Here is a 20,836-nt window from a genome sequence, read left to right as displayed (position 1 = left end):
GATTCTATGATCAGCATAAGTAGGATGTAAGTGTATGTAGTGAGATTTCAGGAGGCCTTATCTTAAGGTCATAGCTGAATCTTTTCCTCGTTTAATCTGTATTCTCTAAGATAAAGATGTTTGTTCTGATAAGTTGGTCACACACACCAGTAATCTTAGGGCTGATTGAACAGTGGGAAGCTGAAGCAGAAGAATTACATTTGAAGCTGCTCTTAAGGACACTGCCAGTCTCTAAATTAAAAAAAAAACAAAAAACAAAAAACAACAACAACAACAACAAAAAAACCATTGCTATTTGCGCTCTCTCTCTCTCTCTCCCTCTCTCTCTCTCTGTTTCTCTTTCGCCCCTCCCTCCCCCTCTCTCTTTCTCTCTTATCTTATTGGATAATTTTTATATTTACATTTCAAAAGTTATCCCTCGGTTTCCCATGGATAAAACTCCCCTCCCCCTCTCCCTACCCCTGTTTCATCCCACCCACCCCTTTCCACCTTCCAGCCCTGACATTCACCAACACTGGTGCGCAGAGCATTGGCAGGAACAAGGGCCTCTTCTTCCATTGATGCCCAACAAGGCCATCCTCTGCCACATATGCAGCTGGTGCCATGGGTCTGTCTATGTGTACTCTTGGGATGGTAGTTGAGATCCTGGGAGTTCTGGTTGGTTGGTATTGTTTGTTCTTATGGGGTTGTAAAACCCTTCATCTCATTCAGTTCTTTCTCTAACTCCTCCATGCTTAGTTCAATGGTTGGCTGCAAGCATCTGCCTCTGTATTTGTCATGTTCTGGCACAGCCTCCCAGGAGACAGCTGTATCAGGCTCCTGTCAGCTTGCATTTCTTGGCTATACCGATATTCTCTGCTTTTGTTGGCTATATGTATGTGGGCTGGATCCCCAGGTGGGGCACTGCTTCAGTCTCTGCTGTACATTTTGTCTCCATATTTTCTCCTAAGAATATTTTTGTTCTCCATTCTAAGGACTGAAGCATTCACACTTTGGCCATCTTTCTTTTTGAGTTTCATATGATCTGTGGATTGTATCTAGGGCAATCTGAGCTTTTGAGCTAATATCCACTTATCAGTGAGTACATATCATGTGTGCTTTTGATTGTGTTACCTCACTCTGGTCTCATCCATTTGCCTATGAATTTCATGAAGTCATTGTTCTTGATAGCTGATAGAACTCCATTGTGTAGATGTACCACATTTTCTGTATCCATTCCTCTGTTGAGGGACATCTGTGTTCTTTCCAGATTCTGGCTATTATAAATAAGGCTGCTATGAACATAGTGGTGCATGTGTCCTTGTTATATGTTGGAGCATATTTTGCATATATGTCCACGAGTGGTATAGCTGGGTCCTCAGGCAGTGCAATGTCCAATTTTCTGAGGAACCTCCAGACTGATTTTCAGAATGGTTGTACCAGCTTGTTCTCTCTAGTGAATTCCAGGGCATCAACTTCCCATCTTTTAATTAACTGTAATCTTATTCATAATAAAATGAATAATTCAAGAAATTGTGATAACAGTTCTCTTTACTTATATGAACCATGTATGTCAGCTGACAAATATCAACTTGAAAATGAAAGATGTACATATTATGCAGGTCACCTCATCTTTTGACCTTCATTTTATTAACCATCCATACAATTGAAGCATTCAGAAAGTTTAGTAAGTTTTTATTATATTTTTTCCTGTGTACTTAATTTATAATATAAATAAAATGCATACTAAAAGTGTATTGTGTATGAAATATATGTATTTGGCTCTCAAGATTTAACCACTCCCTTAGAGTCTCACAGAATCCACTCTTTAAATGATATATATTAACCAATGACTGGTGGTATTTTTGCTTGTGTTTCGATAGTATTTGCCTAAGAACTAAAAAGACAACTATGTATTGGCATGAGATAATGCTGTTTGAAAAAAGGTACATGTTTATGAGGTGAGGTACATGATCTCTGGCCATATGGTTATTTAATAGTATGTGTGGCACACTTGACACATTTAACTAATCTCTACTTTATTTACCTTTCACAGATTTAGAATGTGATAAGTCAAGTATCTGAACACAGTGGAGTAGTTCAACACTCATCTCAGCTTTCCATGATATGTTCTCTACCGTGTGAGTATACATTCACTTTTCTACTCAGCTTGATAGTGTGGAAATATATCATTCAGTCTGCACTCACAGTGACTGTATATTGTTTGGGAAAATTATATGTTAAAACTCATTCAACTCATAATAAATTTAGATTATCTGATTTGAGACGAAGTTTTACAGTATTAGACTTAATACTATTTCAACATTACAGCATGAAGTAATTGTTATGGTAAAGTAATGTGCTGGCCTTCAATCCTATGTGAAATCTTTAAATTTCTATGATCATTAAGTATCTTTGCATTCCTAGGAAATCATAAGTATCATATTTTGAAACAGTTATGCTACATTCTGAAAAGTTCTTGAAATGTGTTTGATAGATATTACTTGCAATGGAATTTTAAGTTCGAGTCAGTTTCTTTCTTTCTTTCTATTTTGTTCTCCAGTAGCTATTTATTGAAAATGTGTTTTTGTAATACTGACCTGGTCAACATTTGAAATACAGTTTCTATATGAATATTAGTTTTTAACAGCAATAAACTTTCAAAGATCACAAATGAAATCATTATAAATTAAAAAATAATTTATGAGCCAGGGTGTGGTAGCACTTGCCTTTAACCCCAGCAATCAGGAGGCAGAGGGAGATGGGTCTTTAAATTTGAGGCCAGCTTTGTCTACTGAGATTTCTAGGATAGCCAGAGCTGTACAAAGAAAACATAGCTCAATAAAAATGTCCCAACATTACATGACCCAATAATTCCATTCCTATGTATTTACCCAAGTGAAGAGAAAACTCATTTTACTTGAAATGAATATAAATATTTATACTAACTTCATATTTATTTATCAAAATTTGGAAATAATGAAAATATTGTTGGGTGCAGTAACACATGCTTGTGACTCCTGCACTGAAGAGACCAAAGCAAGGGAAAATGTCTGAGGACAGTGTGTAATGGTTTAAAGGCAGCTTGAATATACAGTTCAATTCAGTTTCAAAGATGCAAACAAAAAAATTTGTATTTAATTGTTGAATTAAAAAACAAACTGGAATATCAGTACCACAGTATTCAACAATAAAAAAGTTACTGATTTCATGAATATATAGATTCTATATTTTTTCTGTTCAATACTGAAGAATGAATCCAAGGCCTGGTGCCTGCTAATCAAATACTCAGCCATTTATACACCCAAGCCCCCCATGTATAAATCCCAAAACCATTTGGTAATGGAAGAGGAAAGCCCCAGATGTCTAAGTATTATTTAATACCAAGGATCCAAATTCCTGAAAAAGACACAACTGAAACAGGAAGGAGCAAACCCATTGTTATGTGGGATTGATGCACAGGATAACTGGCTCCAAAATCTTCTGGTTGCATCAGGAGAATGGGGATGACAAGGCTGTTCTGTATGGTCTCAATTGCTAGATAAATTGAATCAAATGCACAAAACTCTTTAAGTTTTGACATTAACAATGTTAACTCTTAACACTGAGTTATACAGAATAGAAATAAGGAACTGAACCAAAGTGTCTCTCAGGTAGTGGGGAAACTGACAACTTTTATAATTAATTGCAGAGGCAAGATATGATTGAGTGTAGCAGAGAGAAGTTATCAATTTTTTAGATTGAAAAATAATACTTTGTCAAATTCAAATCTAAGAGAATAAGGTTAACGGCATAAAGAGTAGCAGATGTATTCTACTTCTACTGGATAGTTTTCCCTCAATGAAGTATAGATTAGCAACTCTGAAACCATTTTTTATCTATGTAGTGTAAAATATGTGAGTAAATGAACCACTAGTAAAAGGAAGAATGTTTCCATAAGAGAAGAAGCTATTCACAAATGGAAATGGTTGCCTTGAAATATGCATATAATGACAATTAATAAAATAAGAGGCTATCAATTTTAGAAAGAGCAATGAGGAATATACAGAAGTATTTGGAAATAGGAAAGGGAGGAAAATGTACCCATGTGTACCTATGGTTATCTCTTATAACTCTAGCTGTATTTATGGAACATTTCTGGAAACAGAGACAATGCATGGCAACAGCTGCTTTGCGTGTCTGAGTTTCACATAAAACACAACTAGACCTCCAGAAAGTGATGGCTGATTCTTGATCAGGACAAGAAAAATGCATGGCAATTCTGAAACATTGAGCTTTCAGTAACTCATGCTCAACTGCGAATAACTAATAGGAGACTACAGTTTGACTGAGAAAACACAGCCCTTGAATTCATACTCACATAATTCAGTGTACAAATAAATAAGTGTAAAGACAAATACTCTTTGAATAACATCTGCAATTATTATATGCTGATCCCTCCTCTACTCCTGAAAAGGAAGATTAATTCTGTTCCTCAGTGTAGTCTAATGTGACAACTCTTTTATAGAGAACAGTATATGGAAACAAGTGTTAGAGATCCTGTCAGGCAGCAGCCTTGTGGTGCCACCACCATTAACATCTCCATTCATAAACTCTGGAGATACTTTTTTCCCTGGTGCAGAGGTAAGGACATTGCGGTTCTGTGATACCCTCTCTCTTAGTGCTCATATCCTGAGTTTTCTCACAACAACAAGTTGGAGGAACATAAATCAAAAGAAATAAGTATGAAATGATTCACACAATCACATGAATGTTCTAGGGTAATGATGGGAAGAATTGAGCATCACAGCTGAAGACCATGAGTGAACAGTGTGACTTATTTCAATGGCATATTCTGGGTTTAGGTCTGAAAGAAAGAAATGAGTAAGAGAGATACAGCTGACAAATTCTGCCAGAGACCTGGGGCTGGCTTAATGTCATTGTCTAAATTGATTTCTGCCAGTTGGTTTATGCCATGTTAACTAGGGAAGAAGCCAGAAAGGGGAACAGATAATACTCTATACATCCTTATGTGAGTTGGGATTTCTATTGCATAGTGTTAACACTATGACCAAAAGCACCTTGGGAAGGATACAGTTTAGTCCATCTTACAATATCATATCACAAGATATCACTGAAGTCAGTACAGAAGTTCAGAAAGGACAGGAACCTGGAAACAGGCACAGATACAGAGGCCTTGAAGGAGTGCTGCTACTCGCTTGCTCATCTTGGCTTGCTCGGCTTGCCATGTTATAAAACCTCAGAACACTAGCCCAGAGGAAAGAGCACCTGCAATAGGCTGAATCCTCCCACACGAGTCACTAATTAAAAAAAGAAATCACCACAGGTTTGCTAGGAGGGTGAAAGCATTTTCTCAGTTTAAGTTTCTGCTTCCAAAATGACTTGACCAGAATTAATATGTAAATATAGAGATATTAAAACGTAGCACCGAAAAATGAGTAAAGGGATGTGAATACACGTCTTCTAAAGATCAGCTAGGTGGACGTATGTATAGGGGTAATGGAGATAAACATAGCGTTTAGTAGAAATGACAAATCTAGTGTCTACTGCCCAGTGTGGGAAGTAGTGTTCATTGTAGTCTATCATGTATAGGGTCCAAATGCAAAGCCATCATAAGAAGACTGATATTAATTATTACTTGATCAATACATGTTACATGTTTGCACTGAGATATTACACTGTGCTTGATAAATGCATAAAATTATTATGTGACAATCAAAATAATATTTTTAAGTGTCTGAGACAGGAATGTAAGTGACCCTGTTTCATCATTATCCACTCGATAGCTGGTTATGCGCCATGCTAATTAAGACATCACACTAATATAACATAATTTCATTTAATTAAAATTAAAAATGGAAATTCTACTACTAAGAAGGTTATTTTATGTGAAATATAAGCTTTCTACTCTTTTGTAGAAATGTATTTAGACTTTTTCTTTGTTTACTGTAGTTAATTATCTTTCATATAGATTTCCTTTCTGGGTTACAATATGATAATTATTAAAGTTACTTTCATGTGTTTAGATTTTAACCACACACTATCCATGCTATCTAAATGTCAGTTTCCATTGCTCTGTATTCCACTTGGCTCTGTTCTCTGACAATATTATCCTTCTGGACAAACAAGCACAGCTTTTTAATATAGAAATTTAGTCTGGTCAGCCTATATTCAAATTTCATTTAATATATGCCAAATAGAAAAGATGCTGTTAAAATAAGTGCCTTAAATCTACTGTGCAAAGTAGTTGAATGTTTAGGGCTGTCAGTGCTTTTCGTTTTTACTCAATAAGTCTCTGTTTTAATAATAAAGCCTATTTCATTTTTTCATGACTTTGTTTTGGTTTTATTAAAAGTTTATTCTAATGTCTTTTGTACCTTAGTTCTCGACTCTAAGTACATTACGATGGGGCATATTTTGCTTTCAGTTAAAATAAAACAAAACATAAACATGCTTGCAAAAGAAGATAGCGATGTCAGGAGTAGTGGGAAATTTCCAAGACTTCGAGTATGGGAGGGGCTCTCTAGTGCCATGATTGATGCTGTGTGTCCTTTATTTCTCATGATATGATACTTGAAAAGGTAGATGGAGATACAGGAAGATACATAATGTACAAGGGGGAGGGGAGAAGTAGATAAATAACAGATAACACATTCTTCCATTATACCAAACATAACACAAACAGGTCATAACCACATATGAAAAGTGAACTTAAAGTAACAATGCTAAAATACATAGTAGAGTAAAAGTCAGTGGCTATGAAGTACTGTGTATATGATATTATGCTATTTTGCTTAATCATCATGCATCCAAATGATATTTTACTATTTTAATAGTCAGCTATAAGTACCTCAAAATTTATGTCTTATAAAATAGGTCAAAAGAAAGAAAGACCTAGTCAACAAAATAGTTTTTAAATTGTGCTTTTTTTCTTTTGAGGTGGCCGTGAATTTTTACAGAATCCTATGTTTTCCCTGTAGCTATACTACTAAGAGACAAAAACATACTTCACAGTCATCAAACCCTCAAAGGCAAAGCAAAGCAACTGAAGATTTACATTGGCAATGATTAGAATGACTAAAAGAAGAAAAAGTTCTCTCAACTTTTACTTAAAACCTACATATGTGTTAAGTGCATTTCTAGCTACTTTTGAAAATGAAACATCCTTCATGAATTTTCAGTTTCAAGCATTACCTCCTGCATTTATTTTGGTTTCATTTATTTGGTTTATTTTTATTTGTTTGTTTCATACAATGGATTTCAGTCATTTTTACACTCTTCCCCATTGCTTCCTGATTACTCCTCCCATGTGTACTTACCCAATTTTATATCCTGTTTTTAAAATCCATGAAGACCAATTTGTGCCACTAATATATGGTTGGCTTAATCAGCAACTATACTATTAGGGAAAACTGTCTTTCCTTCTCCCAGAAGATAACAAATACCAATAGACCATGATTAAGAATGCTTGTCAAACTCCCCTCTGCATGCTGGGATTTGGTCCTGCACAGTGTATTTATTATTACTATTGATTTTATAAGCTGTTAAAAATTATTGTGAGTTCATATGTTCATATGCTCTGCCCTATCCAGAAGATACTGTTTCCTTGTAATTATCTAATATCTCTACATCTTTTTTTTTTCTGCCCTGTTTTCTACAATGATCCCTGAGTCTTAGGAAGGCAGTATATATACATATATTCCTTTTAATGATGAACATTCTGTGGTTTCTTACTTTCTTCACCTTGGTAAATTGTGATTCTCTGTGTTAATCACCATATATTTGTAAACATACGCTTCTCAGATTAGAATTCATCTATACATTCATAGGTAAGAGTAATAGTCATTAGGAATAAGTTTAATACTATGTCCATCTAGGAAAAGAATAGAAGTTGGTTCTTTCCTAGGTCTTATGACCTGTCTATCCATAGCTTTTTGGATCAAAGATGGTGACTGCTCTGGGTTTATTCTTTCAGCGTAGTGCAGGATTTAAATCTAACTAGAAAGAAATTGGTTACTCCCCTCATATTTTTGCCACTATTTCACTAATGAGAATGTCTTCCAAGGTCACTCATTATTATCTTTTACAGACTTCACAGTTAGGTACCTTTGACAATTTACTTTTGTAGCATGCTTAGTATCTTGTAGAACTATAAAAGTTAGCCAGTAGTGATAAGTTTTCAGATCCATATCTGTTTAGGTTAGTAATAGTCTATGACTCTAATATTTTGATAATAAGGTTGTACGGCCAAGTTCTGTGGAAAATCAAAGAGAAATGGCAATAGCCACTGATGTTTGATGAGCTATAGTACCTTACTAAATGATGACTCAAAAAGAAGTGACCCATTCCTGAAACTTGGTTTTATTCATTTGTCTCTGGCATCAAATGGGGAACTCTTTGCTTTGTTTTAGAAATAGAGAGATAGACAGATGTGTAACAGCAATTGTAAAAGACGCTATGTATTTGTAGAGTAAGGGAGTTGATGGAAGGAGTGGAAGGTAGCAAACAAAAACAAAAACAAAAGGTGGAGACCTGGTGTAATTATATTGTAATTCCAAACTAATGAATTTTATATTATATATGTATATATACATATATATTATATATTATATTTGCACGCATTTTAAGAATCTTCTAACATAGAAGGTTGTAATATATTTTCAAAGGTTCTTTACATACCCCAGACAGATTTTCTAGGCTAAAAAATAAGATGATGAAAGCTAGTTTGCTTATGGGATAAAGGAACATTTATTTGTGATGGTGATTATGAAATTTATTGTAGTTACTATAAAAATCTGTGTGCACGTGCCTCAAAAATCTAAGAGTACATCTATCACATGATTGGACTATATCACTCTTGGTTCTTACCTAAAAGACTGCATATCTTACTCTAGAGAAATCTGCTTGTCCTTGTTCTTTGGTAGTCTACTCACCACAGCAAGGAATGAGAATAGCTTTGATGTTCATCAGCTCGTGAATGGCTATTAGAAATATGGTATGTTTACATACCTGAGGATTACTCAGCTACTACCAAAAATAAAATTTCGAAAACCATAGGTAAGCTGATGTAGGTGGAAATAATCTTTCTGAGCAAAGTAACTCCCAGCCAGAAAATACAAATGTCCCATGTTTTCCCTCATCCATAGGTGTTAATATTGAATCTTCAGATGTATGTGTTTTATTTAAAATACACATAAATATCAGGAAATTATCAAGAATCCATGAGGAGGTAAGGTCAAGAAGTATAGATATGTCACACTGTTTTAATGGGTTAAAGTGAAATGATGGAAGGATAAAGTTTAAACTGTAATTTGGGCAGAGTAAAGCATACAGGAGAAAATATGGGACAGAATAAATAACATCATTTTTCTTCCTTCTATCTCTCTTAAAAAAATCTTCACTTTTATTATTTTTTATGAATAAACTCTTTAAGTTCACTGTATTTTATATAGCAAAAAGTAAAGGATACTAATCTAAATTTATACTTTTAAATTAATGTCATTAATCTACAACCTTCAAAAAAAAACCTTAATATAGTGTACTTTACATTCCTTAGTTTGGAGTACTATTTTCAGAGTCAATCACAATGTTGCTGTAGGGCGGTATAACACCATGCCAAGCTGTACTTATGCTCAGAGCCTATGTTGAAGACAGAACACTAACTTAGGCCATGAAGTGAGACTATCTGTTTTCAGCAGAAAATGAAAGATGCTAGGCAGACAAGAAGAGCTTTAGGAACATGTTTCAAGGTAGCTTCTTTGCTGTGATATGAGATCTTTTGCTCCAAATCTTTGGGATCATCTGCTAACTTTATATGTGTCTTATGGGAGTGTGTAAGGTAAAAAATGAGGAGAAAGTTTAACAGGTAATTTTCATTTTCAGTGTTAAACAATGAGAGGAAAAAGCACATTTATGTTGCATGAGCCAGGTTTGAAATTTGGAAATTTGTTTCTCTTGATACAGCAGACAGCTTTGGGGAGTTATTAAAACCACAGTCTAAATATATTTCATTCAGAATACTACCACACCAAAATTTATATAGTTATTGTTTATGTTTCTTTTCTTTTACTCCACAATTACACTTCACCATTAATCACAGAACTCTCAGTCACCAATATTGGAAATCCTCAATTTTAAGCAATTTTTGGCTTATTTGAGAATGGAGGGGATATACCAGTCACACAGATTATTAGAGAAAACAGGATTGCTAGGATTGTCCAGGTTCTGGAGGGTGAGTAGCCTGTAGTAATGGACTTTGTGAAATTAATTCTATAGACTCCCTTTGTAAATACATGGTTCCTGAGGTGAGAAATGCCATTCGTTGATGGATGAACTCTCAGAAGTATGTTCTTCGAATCAACTGACTTTTTGAAGTTTATTTTGGTCCTATTTGGTTGTCTTGCAAATCCGTGTTTACTGACGTATACCGCCATCCATCCTTGACATTCATGAGAAATCCATTGTGACAGAGTGCAGAATTGTCATTGATTATGTAACTACTTTTAAGACGACTGCAGGTGACTGCTACCATAGTAGCAGAAAAGAAAATGGATTGTTCCCTGGAAACATAAGGACATTCTGTTTTGGATCTCTTTGAAGTAAACACATGACTAGAATATGAGAAGGCAATGATGAAAAGAACCAAGGAGCAATCTCTACCAACAAAAGTTGGAAGTAATGGAGAGAGGCTTTTCATTAAGTTATCTGATGGGAAAGAACATGGCACAAATCAAACAGTGAGGTGAATGTGGGAAGTTACTACCCACAGATAACAGTGCAGATAAGAGAAAAAGGCAAAAACATTGAATATACATGAATCAAGTTGCACAAGAAAACTTATTTTCTACTTTAGTATAAGTTGGAAATTATACTTTTTTGAGATAAGGTTTATTGCGTGGCCCAGTGTTGCCTTCATTTTAAGATCTTCCCTTCTTAACCACCCCAAAATCTAGGATTATCATGTTCATTGATGTAATCATAAATGCCTTCACTTTCCATCTTGGATTGTACGGCTGATTTTCTCTGCAAACATACTCTATTGGGGTATTTGAAGGGATCTGTTCTACACTCACACTTTTGTTTATGCAGTTTCTTTCTCTATGACACATTTTATTCTTTATTCTAGAATGATCTAAAGTCCTTTCCTGACTGTCATCTTCTTGTTTCCTTGCCCACCGTAGTTTCAGTCTGAATTTCTCCCCCTCCTCCTCCTCCTCCTCTTCCTCCTCCTCCTCCTCCTCCTCCTCCTCATTCTCTTCCTCCTCCTCCTCATTCTCCTCCTCCTTGTCATCTTGTTCTTCTTCCTTCTTCCTTTATTTTTTTAAGTATAACTTTCTTACTGCAGTGTTGGCTTTTCTTTCTGTATTTGAAACCTTCTGTTGTTCTATAATACAGTGATTATTTTCTTCTCTTCTTCTCACTGCTTTTTCCAAAAAGGGCTCTTCCTTTTCTCTTTGAGAAATATGCCAATGAATTTGGCCATGGTTAGCTCACATGATGTAATGTGCCTTGTTCTATCACTTTTGAAAACTAATTGCTGTGCTATCAACAGATGACTCACTTCAATGTCACCCTTGAAAGGAAGCTTGAATTTGAAGATTAGACAAAATAATAAATGATTCCCATATCTCTTATTTACTGGCTGACTTGACATTTTCTGCCTAATTCACACTTTACAAGAACCCTGTTTTAAAAGATAGCTATGACACAGTGAAATTATATAGAAAATATATAGCACACCCCTTCATACATAGGAGAAAACACAGGGAGAAAAAACGATAAATCTTGTTTGTATGACTAGAGGACTTAAGGGACTTAGTGCCAAACATTCATTGTCTCACCACCTGGCTCTTGTCATTCAAGCCAGGGTCACTATTTATTTTCACTTGAGACTGATAATATTCTAAACTGAAAGACAACAATAGTAAAACAATGAATAAAAATTAAACTATCAAACAATATCAACCTGTATATTAGGCAGGTACTGCAAGTTAGTAACAGGATTTAAACTTCAAAAACACATAACTTAGATTTAATCTTCTCACTTATTATGTGTTGCAAGAATATGCATCTTAGGAAGGGACTTACATTTTCCTTGTACTCACTTGAGATTACAGTTTCTTTCTTTTCTTTATAAACAATTTACACATTTGTAGTTATACTGTCCAAGTTAATATTTGCCACAACAACAAGCTAGTGAGATGTCTCGGTCGTTAATAGTACTTGCTGCTCTTGCAGACGACCTGGGCTCATTTTTCTGCATCCACCTGTGCAGCTCACGACATGACCAACATTAAGAAGCAAAGTAATGCATTACTCCAAATGATCCTAACTCCCCAACTACTGAATTCAAAGACAATGCAATAGGCCAAATGTTGGGTGAAGATTTCAAAATTTACACTTAAAAATGAGTCATGGCCACCAATAGAACTCAGACAGGTACATAAATTCAATCCAGGACCAGAAGAGGAAAGCCAGATATACAGAGAAAACCATCAATAAAATGGATGAGAATGGCAGAAAAACAAACAAAAACAACATTTAGTAATCTAAACAGACATAACCAGAGAAGAAAAAGTCATGATATGTCATAGTCAGTGTACCGGAAATACAAAGCAAAAAGTATTAGGGGTCAGGTGTGATAGCTGACACCTTTAATCCCAGTACTTGGAAGGCAGAGCCAGGAGAGCTCTGCTTTTGAGGCCAGTCTGGTCTTTAGAGTGAGTTCCAGGGCAGCCAGTAACACACAGAGAAATCTTGTCCAGAAAAAAAAAAAGCCATTTTGCCAACAAAGGCAAATGCATGAGGGTATCAGATCTATTATTAGCTACACATAAAACAATAGAAGCATAGGTCAACACATTTCAAACACTGAAAGCATGCGAACCAAAATTACTATTTCTAAGAAAGCTATAGGATATTTCAAGACAAGCACAAATTAAGGCAGTTCATGATCATCAAAGCAGCTGTATTCTTATCAGAGGAGAATTACATTCTCAATCAGAAGAGCAGAAGAAGAAAAGGGAGGCGTTTTCGTAAGAGTACTAAATGAATAAAGGAAGTGAGAAAGAGTCCATCATCCCCATCTTAGTAAGATGATTAATCTTTGCCCTCAACTTGTATCTGAGTCAAGTGAGAGAGATACCTTTGGGTGGCTTGTAAAAGTGTTTTTTGAAAAGAGTAACTGAAAGGAATGAAAATCTCCCCAGCTTTCAAAAATACTTCAGATAGTAAAACATCCAGGGGATGGGGTGATTTGTGGATTTTTGCATATCTGCCTTGTCCTTTGCTGGTACATGTTTGTTCTATAACTCTGCCTCTCTAGTGCAGTAGTTCTCAACTTGTGAATGCCAACACCTTTGAGGTAGCATATCAGATATCCTGTATACATAATATTACATTTTTATTCATAACACTATCAAAATTATCGTTATGAAGTAGCAATGAGATAATTTATAGTTGGAAAGGTCACGAAAACATGAGAAATTGTACTAAAGGATTGCAGCATTAGGAAGATTGAGAACCACTGCTCTAGCACATACTAACTAACTAACAATTTAAAATAACAAACAAAAATACAGAGCAGATAATTCAACCAACCAAGAAAGTGTCAATCATTGGATTATTGGAGAAACATAGATGGATGGATGGATAGCTAGATAGATGACAGATAAATGAAAGATCAATTTCTTATATTTACATTTATATTCATAGCAATATCAAAATTACAGCTGGGAAGTAGCAACAAGATAATTTATGGTTGGAGATCATGAATTTGAGTGAGAGCAAGAAAGGAAACGGAAAGGGAAACTGATATAATTATGATTTCTGATCTCAAAAAATAAAAGAAATATTTTCAAAAGAAAGATATAGTCTATCTATCTGAATGAAAAAAACTAAATTCAGCTGTTTTTTTTGTCTCCAAGAAATAGACTTCATGTGTAAAAATACCTACAGAGAGTCAAATAATGGAAGTCAATTTACCAAGTAAATGATTGCCAAAGACTTCTAATTCACATTTTAATATCTAATAAAAACGGGTTAGATATTCATGTGGATCAAGAAGATTTAACAACTATATATATATATATATATATATATATATATATATATATATATATATATATGAATGGAAATGCTGAGTTCTCAATTTCATAAAATAAGCATTAATGAGCATAGAAAGTCAGGCAGGGCTGATATAATTCTAGTCGTGACTTTAGTATTCCACATTCATTTTTACTTAAAACATCCACAGTTATCCAACAAAGAAACATCAGATGTAAGCCATTTCACAGGTTAAAACATTTATAACTTCTCTATGGAATAATAGATGCAACATAAGAGAAGGCATACTCTTCCCAACAGCCCACGGGAAACTGTGACAGAGTGACAGACATCTCAGCTGTAAATCAAGTTTTAAAGAAATATTAAGAGGACAGAAATCATTTATTTTTCGCTTTGCTTTACAAATTCCAAATTATGATCGTGACAGCTTGTGTGATAATTTATATCTATTCTTCAAACAATAGACAAGAAATAAAATGTAAATTATTTTGTAGACCACATTGTTTCTGAAATATTCGTTATAGGCTTTATACAGCTGTAGGTGATTGAAGCAAACACATATGCCTGAGGCACTTAGAACATACAAGTAGAATTAAGTTGCACAAATCATGTAAAAAGTGAAATGTTTCCAAACAAATAAGATGGGAGAAGGATGAAGAAGGTTGGGAAAATTAAAGTTTCATGGTTTTCTCCTGTGGCTCTGTTTCCCTGCCCACCATTTATCTCGACTGTCTCAATAACACAAAATTTTATCTAAGAATTGCTTTTAAGAATCAAATGGACAAGTAGTCTATAGTTTAAACACCCTCAGGAGTTATTGGTTTTCAGACACTAAAGTAATGGAGAATAGATGCTATCAATATGCCTGGTGAAGCCCAGACACTTCAGCCTGTACAATAATCAATATCCAACTCATTTTTTCCACATTTTTCTTAAGCACTTTATACAATTTTAGTTAAATACAATGAGTGTTTTCAAACATGCTGTGGGGCCAGAAATAATCATTATCCTGCCGTTCTAGCTTGCTCTCTGACATTGTGTGTGTATTGGTACCACCTTTATAAAATGGCTGAGAAAACCATCCTCTTTTCTGTGTTCAATTTACTATTCCAACAGACCACATCAGAGCATCTGTTTGTGTTATGCCTAGGCCCAGAATTATGCAGCGTCCTTAGGAAATTTGAGCTGACAGCAACATTTTGCCTCTGAGTTACTATGGCTCTTTTCCTCTTATATATCACTGTAGCTCCCCCCTCTTTAATTTCAGTTCTATGCCATTTATATTAACAAGTAAAAATGCATAGAAAAGGTCATTAGTTGCCCAACCTTCAGCTATGTAACATTTACCTTGTGAAGAAGAGGTTTGACTTTCCTGCTTCTAATCTTCTTTCCCTCTTGCTCATCTCTATATTTTAAGTGGTTGTAGCCCTGAAGGGAAAGATGTACAGCTTGCAGGAGTCCTCAGGTCACACTCTTATCCACACACAGCTCTATGTTTAAAATCTCTGATGATTTTAATCAATATTCTGCGATAATGAGGATTCTAGCATTGGCTGCAGTTTTCTCTGTTTGAGAAGATTTGCACAGACCTTTTCTAGTCTGCCATTTCAGGCTCCTGGGCTTGCTCAGGGGACACATGACTGATCAGACTCTTCTGACTGGGTGAGGTACTGCAGCTTCCACAGGCTCATCTACTGATTTCTCAGGGGATGGTTCTCACAAACCCACCTAAGAAGTCAAGGTTAGCAAAGGTATCCAATTGCTTTGAAGCTATTACAGAAGTCATTTTTCTTTTCTTTTCTTTTTAAAATTTCTCCTCATTTTTCAACTTTATTTAATTTTTTTTTCACAGTCCAGATTTTATCCCCCTCCCAGTCCACCCCGGACTGCTCCACTTCCCATACCTACTCCCCTGTCTCCAGGAAGATATCCCCACTGACCCCCACCCCTACACCCCACCAGACCTCTAAACTTCCTGGGGCCTCCAATCTCTTGAGAGTTAAGTGCATCTTCTCTGACTGAGTCCAGACCAGGCAGTCTTCTACTGTATACATGTTGGGGGCTCCATATCAGCTGGTGCATGTTGCTTGGTTGATGGTCCAGTGTCTGAGAGATCGCGGGGGTCTAAATTAGTTGAGACTTCTGGTCCTCCTACAGGGTCGCCCTCCTCCTCAGCTTCTTCCAACCTCTCCCTAATTCAACCACAAGGGTAAGCAGCTTCTGTTCATTGGTTGGGTGCAAACATCTGTATCTGAATCTTTCAGCTGATTGTTGGGTCTTTTGGAGTGCAGTCATGATAGACCCTTTTTCTGTGAGCACCCCATAGCGTCAGTAATACTGTTAGGCCTTGGGGTTTCCCCTTGAGCTGGATCCCAATTTGGGCCTGTCACTGGACCTCCTTACAGAAGATTCATTCTGTGTTTCCGAAGATTTATGGTCCATTCCCTATAAGCTGGAGAAAAAAATGAAAAAGTGAATGGAGTGAATGCATGTACATGCATGCCTGTGTGTGTGTGTGTGTGCGCGTGTGTGCGTGTGCGTATGTGTGTGTGTGCGTGTGTGTGCGTATGTGTGTGTGTGTGCGTGTGTGTGTGTGCGTGTGTGTGTGTATGTGTCTGCCTCTCTCTGTCTCTGTCTGTGTCTCTTTCTCTTGATGGGAGGGTCAGGGTGATCATAATGTACTAGATTAATTCTCAAATGTATCATGAAATCAGTATTTATTTTTACCATTACCACAGTCTTACAAAGAGGTATTATAATTTATTTCTCATATAAATAGCTCTTTAAAGCTAGAGATTTGTGCACATCTTTACCTGAAATCTGTGAGTCAAAGAAATACTTATCTGAGAAAGTGTTGAACATTTATTATACACTATTCACGGAATTGTTACAACAACACATGAGGCAATGACGAACAATAATCTCACTTTAAAAGTCAAGCAACAGAAGTTTAAAAAAGTTTATTAATGTGTCAGAATTCCATAAAATAATGGAATTAAAGTAGAACTGAGTTTCTTAAAAATGTTTATAGCCATTATGTTAATCATGTTCCATTTCCCTGATCTCTTTACAGTTTAAATTGCTATAAGCACTTACTAAATTATTTTTTAAATGAACTGTTAATGAACAATCTAAAACATATTTTTTGACCCCAACTACAGCTCATTTATCCCTGGTCCACGACACAGTGTCTTCTTTGGAATCTTGTCAGTCGCTGACTGTACTTTCAAATTTCATGCCTTTTAAAAAAAACAAAACAAAACTATAAGCAGCTCTGTTGCTGACACAACCTATTTCAAAATTAATGAATAGTAGTTTGTTTCAGTAGAAATCAGTATAAGATATCTAATAATAAGTCAATGTGGAAGGAAAAATGATTTGTACATTCTGACTAACATAGTCATAAATAGGCATAAAAAGATAACAGATGTGTATATAATCAAGAGTAAACATGTGGATGGTGACTTAGTATTTTTTGGATGTATTGTAGCCTTAGACAATATTCTGCTTGGATCAGAAATAATTTATATTTATATAATAGACCGTTTACTTTGTTCAATGACAGTGTTTTATTATCGGAGACTCTACCCTGATATACCAATACTCAGAGTCCTTTGAAGCTATAGAAACCAGTTTCAGGCCAATCTAATTAATTTTGCTCATCAGTCACCATTAAAGAAATTACTAAATACTAGTGATATAAAAAAGATTATGGATACTTCATATTATATGTAAGGATGTACCCAGAAAAGGTGGAACTCTGCTGTTCTCTTCTCCATTGTCCTAGCTGTTAAAAGAAAAGGCATGGGACGGGGGGAGGGAGTGCCAGCAGTTAATGAATTTGAGTTCTGAGATCAGTCAACATATTTATCATGAACTTATTAATTCAGCAATGTGAGGTATTATAAGGAATGAGAACCATGAGACTCATTGTCTTTCTTCAAAGATTTACATATGAGTCTTTATTTTCTCTTATGTACAACTCCTATTTTTCCTTCAATGTGTGCTTTGTTTGGAAGACTGCAACAACCTTACTATATTCCACTAGTTTTCAAATAGACAATTAATCAATAACTTAGATTTTAACTAACTATATTTCTTACAATTATACCTAGAATCACTTTAATTTCTCAATCTCCAAAAGGCCCCAAATTTGGGCATGCAGACACACACACACACACACACACACACACACACACACACACAAACATACACACACACACATGCATACACGCACACAAACACGCACACACATACACGCATGCACACACACACACACACACACACACACACTCATACACACACCAGTTGTTTAGTTAAATGGATGCTAAGTGAATGTCAAATTGGTTTCTAAGCATTTCTGTTTCCACCCATAGAGATATCTGGACATGGATTTGATCTAAATGTTCAAGATTTGGCTAAATGCATAAAATTCACTTTTTTTTTTGAGAAGAGTTGAGCTTTTCTGCTCTCACCACCATCTGTTGACTGAAAAATCTTCTCTGATTCTTCTCTAATGAGATCTGGGATCTACACATATTTATGGTTAGAGAGGGAATACATTTAGAGGGCAGTTGGATAATCATCATTAACAAATTAATCAAAGTAGATTTACCCCAAGGTCTGAGATCTATTTAGGCTGGGATTCTTGGCTAGATTATTTTTAGAACCAACAGGTTTTAAATCCAAGCAGAAATCTCTTATTACATTAAGGCCATTATCACACCCATCATCACATCTCACCACACCTGTCATCATTTCAGTTCTGGGAGTTCTCGGGATAAGATAGCATCACATTGTTGATGACGGTTTTTCCGAGCAACCTTCCTAACACTTTGCAGTACTGTGGAAACTAAACAACAGAGAAGAGACTTTCTGGTTACCACCAAGTTGATTTCTCCATGTACTGTGACCAATGTGTGTGATGTCTTCAGTAACAAAGTCTAAAACCCAAATTCTGGTGGGTAAACAAGAGCAATGGCAATACCCTCTTGTTACAATATTTCCAGTTCTCTGGGAACTACAAAAAGCCCAGTAGTTCCCAGAGACTACTTTCTTGTGCTTTAAGAGTCTAGAATACCTATGACCAATAGCACAAGAACAGCATCCTACTGGGCTTTTAGTAGTCCCCAGAGAACTGGAAATGTTGTAACAAAAGGAGATCTTGCAAGTAGGTTGTGGTAAGACAAAAATAATCTGGAGGAAAGGCATGGAGACTCTTGGTCTATAACAAGAGTTGAAGTCTCTAGTGAATGGAAATAAGAAGGGATAAGGAGAGTATATAGAGATCATAATGGAAGACAAGAAGGATAGTGTGAATCATCTATTTCAGTCTCAACCTGATGTGGCCACTAGTGTTCCAGAAAGATAGTGTTTGTAGGTGTCAGGAGCTGACACAAAGCAATAGCATGGGTTAAAATGAAGGACTGAGAGAAAACATAAGAAGAAAAGCTGAGTCTGCACCAAGGTTTTGGTGAAGTTTGAGAGAATGGGGTAAAGCTACAGAAGGGTACCTGCAAGCACATGACCACATGCTGCATGTAAGAATGGAGAGATTTCAATGAAGAATAGGAAGGAGAGTGAAAATCACCTGATTCTCAGCCAGAAGTGTTCACTGGGGAGCAGGTACTATGATTGACTGACACCAAGAAATGGAAAAAGGCTAGAAGGGAAGGCTAAGGGATCTATGGAGCAATAGTTGGACCAGCAGCAAGGTTCAGAAGAGTCTCCAGGAAATCAAGGAAGCAAGAGAGGGGAAGCACTTACAAGTCTGCTACAGCACACAGACTATGGAGACTGTGCTAGAAGTCAGGAAGGAGAGTGGTGTGGAAAGTTTTTTATTTCCCTTTTAATTTCAGTAGCTAAATTTACCAGTTATAATAATCCAGGTTGACAATTGTTTCTTAAAATCGAGAAATATATTTTTGAAATTTATTTATTTTTCATTTCATACTTTTTCTACAAGTATGTCTGTGAACCACATGCATGCAGTGGCAACAGAGGCCAAAAAAAGGGCATGAGATCCCCGGAAATGAAGTCATCAGTAGTTGTTTGCTGTCATGTGAGGTGTAGAAATTGAATGTGTATCCTCCAGAAGAGTACAAGTGTCCTTACCCACTGGGCCATCTCACTAGTTTGAGAAATTATAATAAATCTTTATAAACTCTTCAAGTTTTAAAAGCTTTTGTTAAATAATTAAGTTTTATTCTGATGAGCCTGGTTTTATTTCTTTTATTTATTTTTTGCTTTCATTATGATTTAATTAATTTTTTTAAATTAACTTGAGTATTTCTTATATACATTTCGAGTTTATTTCCTTTCCTGGTTTCCGGGCAAACATCCCCCTCCCCCCTCCCCTTTCTTATCGGTGTTCCCCTCCCCATCCTCCACCCATTGCTGCCCTCCCCCCAACAATCTAGTTCACTGGGGGTTCAGTCTTAGCAGGACCCAGGGTTTTATAAGTGGCTTAATCATCCTATCTCAGCACTGTCTTTATTATGTGTACTACATGTTTTAATTACATGTTGTGGGGAGTTTGTTTTTGTTTTTTGGTTTGTTTTTTGTTGTTGTTTTTTTGTTTTTGTTTTTTTTTGTTGTGTTTGTTTTTTTTTTTTTTTGCTTGCTTTGTTTTCTCCTAGTCTAATCTAGGTATTGTTTTCAAAACCTCTAATAGCATCTCTTTGTTGTCTTTAATAAATTTTCTCCTATAGTTTTAGTAAAAATGTTTTTTATGCATTTGCTATGGTCTTTTAGCCTATTCTAATAATCTGAAGGTCAGATTTTTAAGCTCTGC

The 20,836-nt window shown here is 35.7% G+C and overlaps 1 protein-coding gene across 3 annotated transcripts in view; it reads left to right on the top strand.

Annotated features, from left to right (window-relative positions):
* Fut9 (fucosyltransferase 9) overlaps nucleotides 1–20,836 on the top strand; it is a 235,133-nt gene that overhangs the window by 131,303 nt on the left and 82,994 nt on the right. For all 3 annotated transcript variants that reach the window (XM_087551421.1, XM_087551422.1, NM_053465.2), the window contains 1 exon segment: nucleotides 2,036–2,120. The gene's annotated coding sequence lies outside the window, so the exon portion shown is untranslated.

The sequence above is a fragment of the Rattus norvegicus genome, chromosome 5 (genome assembly GCF_021556685.1).
Source record: "Rattus norvegicus strain SHRSP/BbbUtx chromosome 5, alternate assembly SHRSP_T2T, whole genome shotgun sequence".
NCBI classification, from domain to species: Eukaryota; Metazoa; Chordata; class Mammalia; order Rodentia; family Muridae; genus Rattus; species Rattus norvegicus.
Note: the sequence above shows the minus strand (reverse complement) of the source record. Positions and strands in the feature narration are given on the sequence as shown.